At 44.5% G+C, this 11054-nt stretch overlaps 1 protein-coding gene across 2 annotated transcripts in view; it reads left to right on the top strand.

The window, feature by feature from the left end:
* Positions 1-517: 517 nt before the first annotated feature.
* The window catches only part of LOC134225539 (leucine-rich repeat-containing protein 58), a 29859-nt gene continuing 19322 nt past the window's right edge, over positions 518-11054 (top strand). Inside the window, exon 1 of one of the 2 annotated variants that reach the window (XM_062705707.1) lies at positions 518-611. The gene's annotated coding sequence lies outside the window, so the exon portion shown is untranslated. Of the gene's footprint in view, positions 612-1086; positions 2157-11054 lie in introns of those variants that run through there. The other variant, XM_062705705.1, reaches the window with a different exon arrangement.

The raw sequence follows: 11054 nt of genomic DNA, 5'->3' as shown, positions 1-11054 counted from the left end.
AAAATCATCTAATTTTACTTTCCATAGCACTTCCAATGCATGTAATCAAATCATAGGACTGTAAGGTAGGTTCTCCCGATGAAATTTCATAGTAAAATATTTACATTGCGCTTTAATAATGCAAAAACGGCTGGAGAGTCCACTATTGGTTGGGGGTCCACTATTAGGCTCTTTATCCTATTTCAAACGTTCCCTTTTGCAGCAAGGTTTGCCAAACTCAATAAATGTTTGGTAGATTGCCTTGTTTTTTGCTCCTTGTCTGTCAAAACAGATGTCAAAATATCGGAAAAAGAAAGAGAAATACAAAGGAAACAGCAAAAAGCACGTGGCAGACTTGTCAGTTTTGGCAGATTTTACTATGAGAACGGGCTTGAAGGTGAAAATGAAATCCACGTACAATATTACAAAATACAGCGGTTGTAAACAATGTGCAGTCTCGGCAGTGTCACATGAAAAGGCCTATACATAACGTCGTTTTGAAAAATTATGCTTCAATGTAGTTTTTTGTTTGTTTACTGTTTACCAATAAATTTTCCACTTTTTGTTGCAAGTCAGGTCGCGACCGCGAGTGAGGTTCCACTGGTTGATCCTAAAGGTACATCGGTAATTAGGTACGTTTCATTAGATGGTCATCATTCTCGAGTGGGATGGCATTGAAACCATTAAAATCGCTATTTTCACGAGAAAAGTGAATCAAAAGTGTTGCTTTTCAAAGCGCCCGTTGCTTTTAGGAAGTGTGTTTTCATTTTTGATAGAACCGCAGGTCATTGATCAAGCTAGGAAGGGGCAGGGTTTTTGCGGATTAAGTTGATTATTGCTGTAGGTGTTCGTCGTTTGTGTGCCTGTGAAAATAGGTGAAATCAATAAACGCAGATTTACTGCGACTAAGTTGAAGTGTTGTGTTATGTAAATTCAAGAATATCCCAGCTATGAAATTTGTCATGCACACCACGCATGAAATTTGGAACGCCTTATGCAAAAAACTGGTTAGCAACTGGAGTGAGTACTGTTGCAGCTTATGCAAACGACCCCGGGCAATTTATTATCATAACTTTGAAGGGGTCACAGCGATCAAATCCAGTGCTGCGGAGTTCCGTCAAAGACGAGAGGATAACGCTCGTAGGGAGCAACTTAATGTCCTCCGGGAGATTATTGCAGCCAGAGAAATTGCACATCATTGTAGAACCAATAGCTACATTTACATTCAACTAAAAGAGCTCAAAAATTACAATTTCAAACTTGACCTTGATAAGTTGTCCTTTGTGCAGAGAATGTTTCTCGAGAATCGATACATATTCGAGGCAATAGCAAAGCATATTCGGGTTCAGGATTTACTATCCGAAGTGCAAATCTGTCCAACCATAGAATTTCTCAGCGCGGGCAAGTATAGTATCGAGCCAGAACTATGTCGACATCTTGTGGAGTGTTTATTAGCTGACGAGTACCACAATCGCCCGAGAATATTCACAGATGCTTCGAAATCTGTGGACGGCCGCTGTGGAATTGGGGTTTACGACGAGACTAATAAAGTTCGACTCATGATGCAGCTCAAGCTGGACACCAGTATAATGACTGCCGAAACGCTCGCAATCAAAGTCGCAATGCAGCACATTCAAGACAGAGGCATTCAGAATGCGGTCCTTCTCACCGATAGCCAAGCGGCATGTACTTTCCTCAAAAAGAGTAAAAATAGTCGGCTGCGAAATGCGGTGGCTAACGAAATACTGGAGAAAGCCATGAAGTATCGCACCACCTTCCAATGGATTCCGGGGCACGTTCAAATCGAAGGCAACGACATCGCCGACGAATTGGCACACCAGGCCTTATCTGCGCAGTTTGTTCTTGAAAACGACATTTTCGTCCACGATGCAATTAGCTACTTTGAGGAACGCCAAGCCAACAGTATAAACAAGTGGTATCAGGAATATGTGAGACTAAAGGGGAAATCGTTGAAACAGCTGTTCCGTGGTAGTGAGGAGGAGGATCCATACTGGTTTATGCAGCACAATTACATGCAGTGATTTTTTTTTTCGTTACAAGAAACATTTTATAGAAATGTAAAAGTAATGTATTGACGTTTTACAAGTACCTGGATATGGCGTTTTTAATAACATACTATTAGTAGTTCGCATTGATCGAAACATGAATGTTAGAAGGTGAGCAGTATGTGTTCGTGAAAATCATTAAACAATCCATGCATCCACACGAATAACTCATCATGACAATTCAGTTTTTCAGATGCTTTGTGGATATATTGCTTCATCCCATAGCATCTGTCAGATCTTATGATGCTTGTGGGCATCTCAATACTCTAATTTAATTAACGAGGAGAGCGCTAGAATGAGTTCGTCGATGAAATCATCGCGTAAATATATTAAGTAAGCCGCACAAATGAGGATATGCGTTAGTGAATGCAAAGCAATTCAAGTACATTTTCGGGAATGTTTGCCTGTGAGCAACGTTAGATTCATATCCTAAGCAATAGTGCGCCATCGTAGTTCCCAGGTAGAATTCTTGTCTCTTCCATTGATTCTCTGTATATATTTTTATTCATATTTATTTACTTTATTCTCTATAATATTTTGACTTTCCTCGTACACGAATAACCTGTTCAGATAACTCGTACATTTCTCAATCTATTGTTGTCGATTAAATATATAAATGATCCCGGGGATGATTGTTATCTGATTCCATGAGCAATAATTTGTCGATCGATCATTTCGGATGATATTTGATGCCGTTGTGGAGTAATTGGATGTCCAAAGTGACATGGGGAATTTTTGAAATATTTGAGATTTTGAGGATTTTGGTACAAATTGGTGGTAAAAGATATTTTAGTTAGTTAGTTAGTAACTAAAATATCTTTTGTGGTGGTCGTCGGTGTGGTTACTGCAAGATCATTCAACCCTCATGAAGAAAGGGTTGATTACGATCTATTACGATCCCACACCATGAGTGGTTATGCTGAAAATGTATTCCAAATGGTAGCGCCGGTGGCGCCTTAGCAAAAAAAAACATCGAGTGGCCGTCGGACAATAGCAGCACGAAGTGAAATTTCAACGCAGGGTTCCGATAAGCGTTGGTTGCTGTTAGTTATTGGAAAGGCGCAACGCGGAAAGAAAATTGGTTCCAGCAAAGAAGGGTTGATTTGCTCTGCTGTCTGAGATCCGGAATGTCCTTGCCGACAGGTAAATGTTGATGATTTTTAGCCGGTAGTTGGGAAATTTGCAGCGTCGTAATTTGTGCACCAGGCCATTATTGTCATACATTGTCGAACGCCTTCTCGACATCGAGCAAGGTCATGGCGGATGTTTTAAAGACAGACTTGTTCCGTCTGAGGACGTTGGCAACTCGGGTCAGTTGGTTTAACGTGGGTCAATCGCTTCGAGCAAGATGTTATGATGTTCGCCAGACTCAAATAGCCGGCTGTGAATTACCTTATCGAATTGCTAGGATAACTAGCCTACACTAGCGCTAAAAAGTAAGTAGGCAAATTTTTACCAACATTCTTAGCACATTAGCACCGCGAAACCGGATCCGGTGGCACATGTTTGCGAGCTTGGGAAGGATGGCGTAGAGCTGCTCATCGATTTCCTGCGGTGTGGCCGGATGGCGTTAGTAGCCGATGTTATCATTCACGCACTTTTGGAACCGGCCCCAGTCGACTCGATGGTAGTTTTGCCGGAACTGCTAACGTCGATTAACCGAGGAGCCCACTTCCTCCACCACCGGATAGTGATCCGAAGTGAGCTTCCTGTAAATGACCGGCTGCGAGATATGGGCAATCATGTTTGTGACGTACAATTCGAATGTTAAATGGACGCCGTTATGTTAAATGGCACGGCAAATGCTGGGTAAAGCGTACCATTGGTACTTCGCGTATCTCAAGGAATAAAATAGACCCCATCTCGCGGTCCTTAGCGTCTTACCCAGCAACTCCTATCCCTACCTCCCCGCGGTGCTGGCCGGGATACGAGCAACCTTAGGGAAGATCGGGTAACCAACCCCGGTGGGAACTATGGTCGTATGCTGACAGGGAAGGGGGGGTTTGCTCCTCTCCGGAGGTGCAAATCTTATTGAGCGTCTGTTCTCCATGTCAGGATCGGCTCACAACAGCGTCTGTTCTCCATGTTAGGGGCGGCTGATCATCGTCCGAGTGCCAGCGAGGAACTCTAAGTGAAAATGTGCACCATGGTCAACCGGAAAAAAGAAGGAATGGTCCTCCGGAAATTTAGGGGGTTTGATGTCAGGCCCTGCAAGCCAGCCAAAAAAAACTCACGCAACGAACAATCAACAAGAGAGTAAGGACCGGAACCATCGGCGAAGACCACTGCGACGAAAAGGGACTAGCGATTGGAAACTCGGTTCGTGGAACTGCAAATCTCTCAACTTCATCGGGAGCACACGCATAATCGCCGATGTGCTCAAGGACCGTGGATTCGGCATCGTAGCGCTGCAGGAGGTTTGTTGGAAGGGATCAATGGTGCGAACGTTTAGAGGTAATCATACCATCTACCAGAGCTGCGGCAACACACACGAGCTGGGAACAGCTTTCATAGTGATGGGCGATATGCAAAGGCGCGTGATCGGGTGGTGGCCAATCAATGGAAGAATGTGCAGGTTGAGGATCAAAGGCCGGTTCTTCAACTTCAGCATAATTAACGTCCATAGCCCACATTCCGGAAGCACTGATGATGATAAGGGCGCATTCTACGCGCAGCTGGAACGTGAATACGATAGCTGCCCAAGCCACGATGTCAAAATCATCATAGAAGATTTGAACGCTCAGGTTGGCCAAGAGGAGGAGTTTAGACCGACTATTGGTTCAGTTCAGCGCTCACCGGCTGACGAACGAAAACGGCCTACGACTAATTGATTTCGCTGCCTCCAAGAATATGGCCATTCGCAGCACCTACTTCCAACACAGCCTTCCGTATCGGTACACCTGGAGATCACCACTGCAGACAGAATCATAAATCGGCCACGTTCTGATTGATGGACGGCACATCTTCGACATTATCGACGGCAGGACATATCGTGGCGCTAAAATCGACTCTGACCACTATCTGGTGATGGTTAAACTGCGCCCAAAACTATCCGTCATCAACAATGTTCGGTACCGACGACCGCCGCGGTACGACCTAGAGCGACTGAAGCAACCTGATGTCGCCACAAACGCGCGGCATCTCAAGGCAGCGTTGCCGGAAGAGGGTGAACTCGATGGGTCCCCTCTTGAGGACTGCTGGAATACAGTTAAAGCAGCCATTAACGACGCAGCGGAGAACAACGTTGGGTATGTGGGACGAAGTCGACGGAACGATTGGTTCGACGAAGAGTGCAGACATATTCTGGAGGAGAAGGATGCAGCGCGGGCGGTCGCGCTACAGCAAGGTACCCGGCAGAACGTGGAACGTTATAGACGGAAGCGGAGACAGCAGACCCGCCTTTTTCAGGAGAAGAAACGCCGCCTGGAAGAAACGGAGTGCGAGGAGATGGAACAGCTGTGCCGTTCTCAAGAAACACGCAAGTTCTACCAGAAGCTCAACGCATCCCGCAAAGGCTTCGTACCGCGAGCCGAAATGTGCCGGGATAAGGATGGGAGCATATTGACGGACGAACGTGTAGTGATCGAAAGGTGGAAGCAGCACTACGAGGAACATTTGAATGGCGCTGAGAGTACAGGCAGTGAAAGTCAAGACAGCGGAGGAGATGACTACGTCAGTTTAGCGGACGATGGAAGCCAACCAGCCCCCACCTTGAGGGAAGTTAAGGATGCCATCCAACAGCTAAAGACCAATAAAGCAGCTGGTAAGGATGGTATCGGAGCTGAGCTCATCAAGATGGACCCGGAAAAGCTGGCCACTTACCTGCACAAATTAATAGTCAGAATCTGGGAAACTGAACAGCTACCGGAGGAGTGGAAGGAAGTGGTTATATGCCCTATCTACAAGAAAGGCGACAATCTGGAGTGTGAGAACTTTCGAGCGATCACCATCCTTAATGCCGCCTACAAAGTGATATCCCAGATCATCTTCCGTCGTCTAGCACCATTAGTGAATGAGTTCGTGGGAAGTTATTAAGCCGGCTTCGTTGACGGCCGCTCGACTACGGACCAGATCTTTACTGTACGGCAAATCCTTCAAAAATGCCGTGAATATCAGGTCCCAACGTATCATCTGTTCGTTGATTTCAAGGCGGCATACGACAGTATAGACTGCATAGGGCTATGGAAAATTATGGACGAAAACAGCTTCCTAGGAAGCTTACTAGACTGATCAAAGCAACGGTGGATCGTGTGCAAAACTGTGTGAAGATTTTGGGCGAACACACCAGTTCATTCGAATCGCGCCGGGGACTAATACAAGGTGATGGACTCTTGTACCTGTTGTTCAACATTGCGCTAGAAGGTGTCCGGGTGTGACAGCCAGGGTACGATTTTCAACAGATCCAGTCAATTTATTTGTTTCGCGGATGACATGGATATTGTCGGCCGAACATTTACAAAGGTGGCATAAATGTACACCCGCCTGAAACGTGAATCAACAAAAGTTGGACTGGTGGTTAATGCGTCAAAGACAAAGTACATGCTGGTGGGCGGAACCGAGCCCGACAAGGCCTGCCTGGGAAGCAGTGTTACGATAGACGGGGATACCTTCGAGGTGGTCGAGGAATTCGTCTACCTCGGATCCTTGCTAACGGCTGATAACAATGTCAGTCGTGAAATACGAGGGCGCATCATCTGTGGAAGTCGGGTCTACTACGGGCTCCAGAAGAAACTGTGGTCAAAAAAGATTCCCCACTGCACCAAATGTGTCATGTACAAGACGCTAATAAGACCGGTTGTCCTCTACGGACATGAAACATGGACAATGCTCGAGGAGGACTTGCAAGCACTCGGAGTATTCGAGAGACGGGCGCTTAGGACCATTTTTGGCGGTGCAAGAAGACGGTGTGTGGCGGCGAAGAATGAAACACGAGCTCGCCCAGCTCTACGGCGAACCCAGTATCCAGAAGGTAGCTAAAGCCTGAAGGGTACGATGGGCAGGGCATGTTGCAAGAATGCCGGACAGCAACCCTGCAAAGATGGTGTTCGCTTCCGATCCGGCAGGTACGAGACGACGTGGAGCGCAGCGAGCGAGATGGGCAGACCAGGTGCAAAACGACTTGGCGAGCGTGGGGCGTATTCGAGGATGGAGAGATGCGGCCTCGAACCGTATATTGTGGCGTCAAATTTTTGATTCAGTGTTATCTGTTTAGATGTAGACTAAATAAATGATAAAAATGAATGGACACCGGATCGACTCAACCAAGTTGGGGATTGTGAAGACCTGGTTGAATCGGGCTCAGGATCGTGTAGTGGCCTTCCTCCATATCGTTGCTCTAGATGGTGCCGGCTTCCGCGTTAGCTTGACGATGTTCCTCCGAAGAGTGATGGATGAAGCAGCTGGAAGCTTGACAGAAGGCGACAGTTGATGTTGTAACGAAGAGTGACACCATCTCCCCTGGTCTGCCGGTCGAATCTCACGAGGCGAAAGTCCGGGATGAAGACCTCCGGTTTTAGGTGCATTTTGGTGACGAACTCCGTCTGCTCCTCTTGGAAATCCTTCAACTCGGTGGCTTTGCTCTTGAGCGAGCAAGCGTTCCAGTCGATCATGCCCACTCTAGCAGCGAATTCCAATGATTAACATGCCAAGCGTAAAGCTCGAATCGGACTTTGCAACCACGTACCCGAATGGCGAGCTGCGAGAACATCGGCATAAGTTGCTTTGGGGTGAGAAGCGGAGCAGATCCTTCCGGTGGGACAGTTTTCCCAGTCAGTATCAAGTGAAAACACAGTCCATAGTTTTTTTTGGTAATTTGCCAAGTGTTATAAATCGAAGTAAAACGATCGAATGGGTACCCTCCCCCCACTATTATGGATCAATTAGTGTTGAAACCAATTTTCATAGTTCACTAAAAAAATGTAGGAGTTTGGAACTTTAAGTGTAAAAACGGTTCTGGAATCGTTTATGAATCAATTTTTGATTGGCACAGTGTTTCATGCATAAAATTTCATTAAAATATAGCCAAAAGCTAAATATTTGAACCGTGGTCAAAAATCATATTATGGATCACTTTTGGAAGCGGTCACAATTATGGATCAATTTGGTACATATTATGGTTCAGTATACTGATACACCCAGGTGTTTTTTTACGCGGTTGGAATTCATTAATTTCTCGGTTAACCTGAATTTTTACAGTTTTTCAAATACCCCCTGAATTTTCTTTGATTTTTTGTGAATTTTTTGGTGGGGTTAACTCATTGCTTCATTGACGATGAAGGTCTTAAACGACCAAAACCAAACCGTGTAAAAAAAACCTGGGTGTATTCTCATTTTCATCACCATATGGCCTCCACATATTTATGGACAATCCCTAAATTAGAGTGAGAAATGTCTTCGTTCATAAAAACAGCTTGTTTTATAAGCAAAAAATACACAAAGTAAAAGATGAATGATCGTGGATCATCCATACATTAATTCACGTTTGAAGGGGTGTGGAAGGATGGAGTAGTTCCACAGCAGCTTGAATAGTTTAGATGGCTTGAATTATTTCACCTACCGACAAAAAATCATCCTCACTGTGTGGTTGAATTTGGATTGAAGCTCCAAATCAATCATAGTTTTTTTAACGGGCATCTTCAACTCATAGAACCGTTTGAACATGGATAACATTCTATTCCAGCGTGTCTTGATATCAGCCATCGATAAAAGTTATTTTCCGAACTCAGAACGGACATAGTCTTGTAGCAAATATTTTTTTCACAGGTGATTGCCGAAAGAAAATTCCCTTTCACCAAACGAACTTCTTCATTTGCTCGCAAGACTGTTGAGGGCCCAGGGTTGATATTCTTAGGGGGTGACTTAAGATGACGTTGCAGTGTTGTGAAAGGAACCTGGCGAAGGTTTGACGCCTTACGGATTATTTCCGTTTTTACGAGCATCGAATGCTGCTTTTTATAAAGCTTCGGAATTGTATTGCATCCGTTTTTAATGTTTCCTGCAAGTTAAAGAAGATACGCTATGATGAGATGCTAAGGCCAGAGAAATAATGATAGATGGTTTTAACTGAATCTTATTGAATTTCAATTTCGACGGATTTCCATAGATTTGTTTATATCAGATCTCGGTGGTTTTAGCAGACCGACGAATTCCCAAGAACGACTCGGCAGTGTGTGAGAATCACTAGATTCAGGAAAATACTTCAATGGAAAGTGATCCATAATTGTGGGAATCTACTCGTTTCCGGTCACAATTATGGATCACTTCAATATTCTTTAATTTTTAACAGAATAAAACGAAAATGATGTAAACTCTGTGTGATTTGTGAAAAACATACCTTAATTTTGGTGTACGAACCATTTTTTCACTTTGATTTGAAAAATTTAACGATTTTAAAGCTTATGAATGAAGCAACCACTTCTTGTGAAGCCGCAAAAAATGTTGATATTTTGACAGATGCTCCGCAGCAAGTTTTCAAATGCGCATAACTACCATTGTTTGGGTTGAAAAGCATGATAAACGCAATAAATGTTAGAAAATAAGTGTTTTATGTAACAAAAATATATGCGGAGTTACATTATTGATATCAAGCTAGAAATTTAATGTCAAACACAAAAGTGATCCATAATTGTGGGTGATCCATAATTGTGGGAGGAGTGTAAGTGCATTACGTATTGGCAAAGCAATTTTACTCTATTTTGTGATTCAATATTGAATGCCACCGTAGCGGTCGCAGTTGAACTATCATTTTCACTTTTCTTAAAGGTTACTAATTTCGGTTGGCGGCACCCAGGTGGAAACGATGAAATATCAAGGCAAATCAGTTTATTGCCTAATTTCAGGCTATAAGCCAAGTTTTAAACAAAAAGAACAATTTTTTAACAATGATATGGAAATGCTAATATCAGCTTCCAAACTTAAGACGTACATGTTCATGATAGAATTAGAGGCGTCGAGAATTAGAGCATCGAGTAGCGCAAACCTGGTAAGGTAGCCTACCGAAGATTCTACAGTTACCAAGAAAGGCAAAAGTAGAGCAAACGGATTGATTCAACGGCAACAGGCCCGGCAACGAATTAAGAATGATTGGAAAAGCGGATCTTGGAACGTGAGATCTTTGAATGAACCCGCATGTGTTGGGCTCCTGGCTCGTGAGCTGCAGAAGGTCGGCGTGAGTGTGGCAGCAATCCAGGAAATACGGTGGCCCAAAACTGGAGAACGTGAATTCCGGGCGGTGGATCCCATCGCTAACACTTCATTCAAGTACCACATCTACTATAGCGGCTGTGACAGAGCAGAACGAGGAGTTGGCTTCATGGTGATCGGGAAGCAGATGAAGCGTGTTATCCGGTGGAAGTCGCATTTGCGTGTTGAGAATGAAGGGCGCATTCTTCAACTGTAGTCTGATCAGCATCTTCTTCTTTTTCTTATTGGCATTACATCCCCACACTGGGACAGAGCCGCGTCGCAGCTTAGTGTTCATTAAGCACTTCCACAGTTATTAACTGCGAAGTTTCTAAGCCAGGTTACCATTTTTGCATTCGTATATCATGAGGCTAACACGATGATACTTTTATGCCCAGGGAAGTCGAGACAATTTCCAATCCGAAAATTGCCTAGACCGGCACCGGGAATCGAACCCAGCCACCCTCAGCATGGTCTTGCTTTGTAGCCGCGCGTCTTACCGCACGGCTAAGGAGGGCCCCTAATCAGCATATATGCCCCAACGAACGATAAGCCTGATGACGTGAATGATGAGTTATATGAGAGCCTTGATAAGGCCTACGGAAAGTGACCAACACACGATGTAGAGATTGCCATCGGGGATGCAAATGCGCAGATTGGAAGAGAAAGTTTCTTTTGCCCTGTCATTGGTACGGAAAGCCTTCATTCCTCCATTCCAGCTACCAACGATAATGGTCTGCGACTTGTAACCTTTGCTGCTGCTAGAGGGATGACAATAAGCAGTACCTACTTCGCACGTAAGAATATCCGCAAACACACCTGTCAACA

The sequence above is a fragment of the Armigeres subalbatus genome, chromosome 3, assembly GCF_024139115.2.
Source record: "Armigeres subalbatus isolate Guangzhou_Male chromosome 3, GZ_Asu_2, whole genome shotgun sequence".
Classification (NCBI taxonomy): Eukaryota; Metazoa; Arthropoda; class Insecta; order Diptera; family Culicidae; genus Armigeres; species Armigeres subalbatus.
This window is presented reverse-complemented; position numbering and strand designations above follow the sequence as displayed.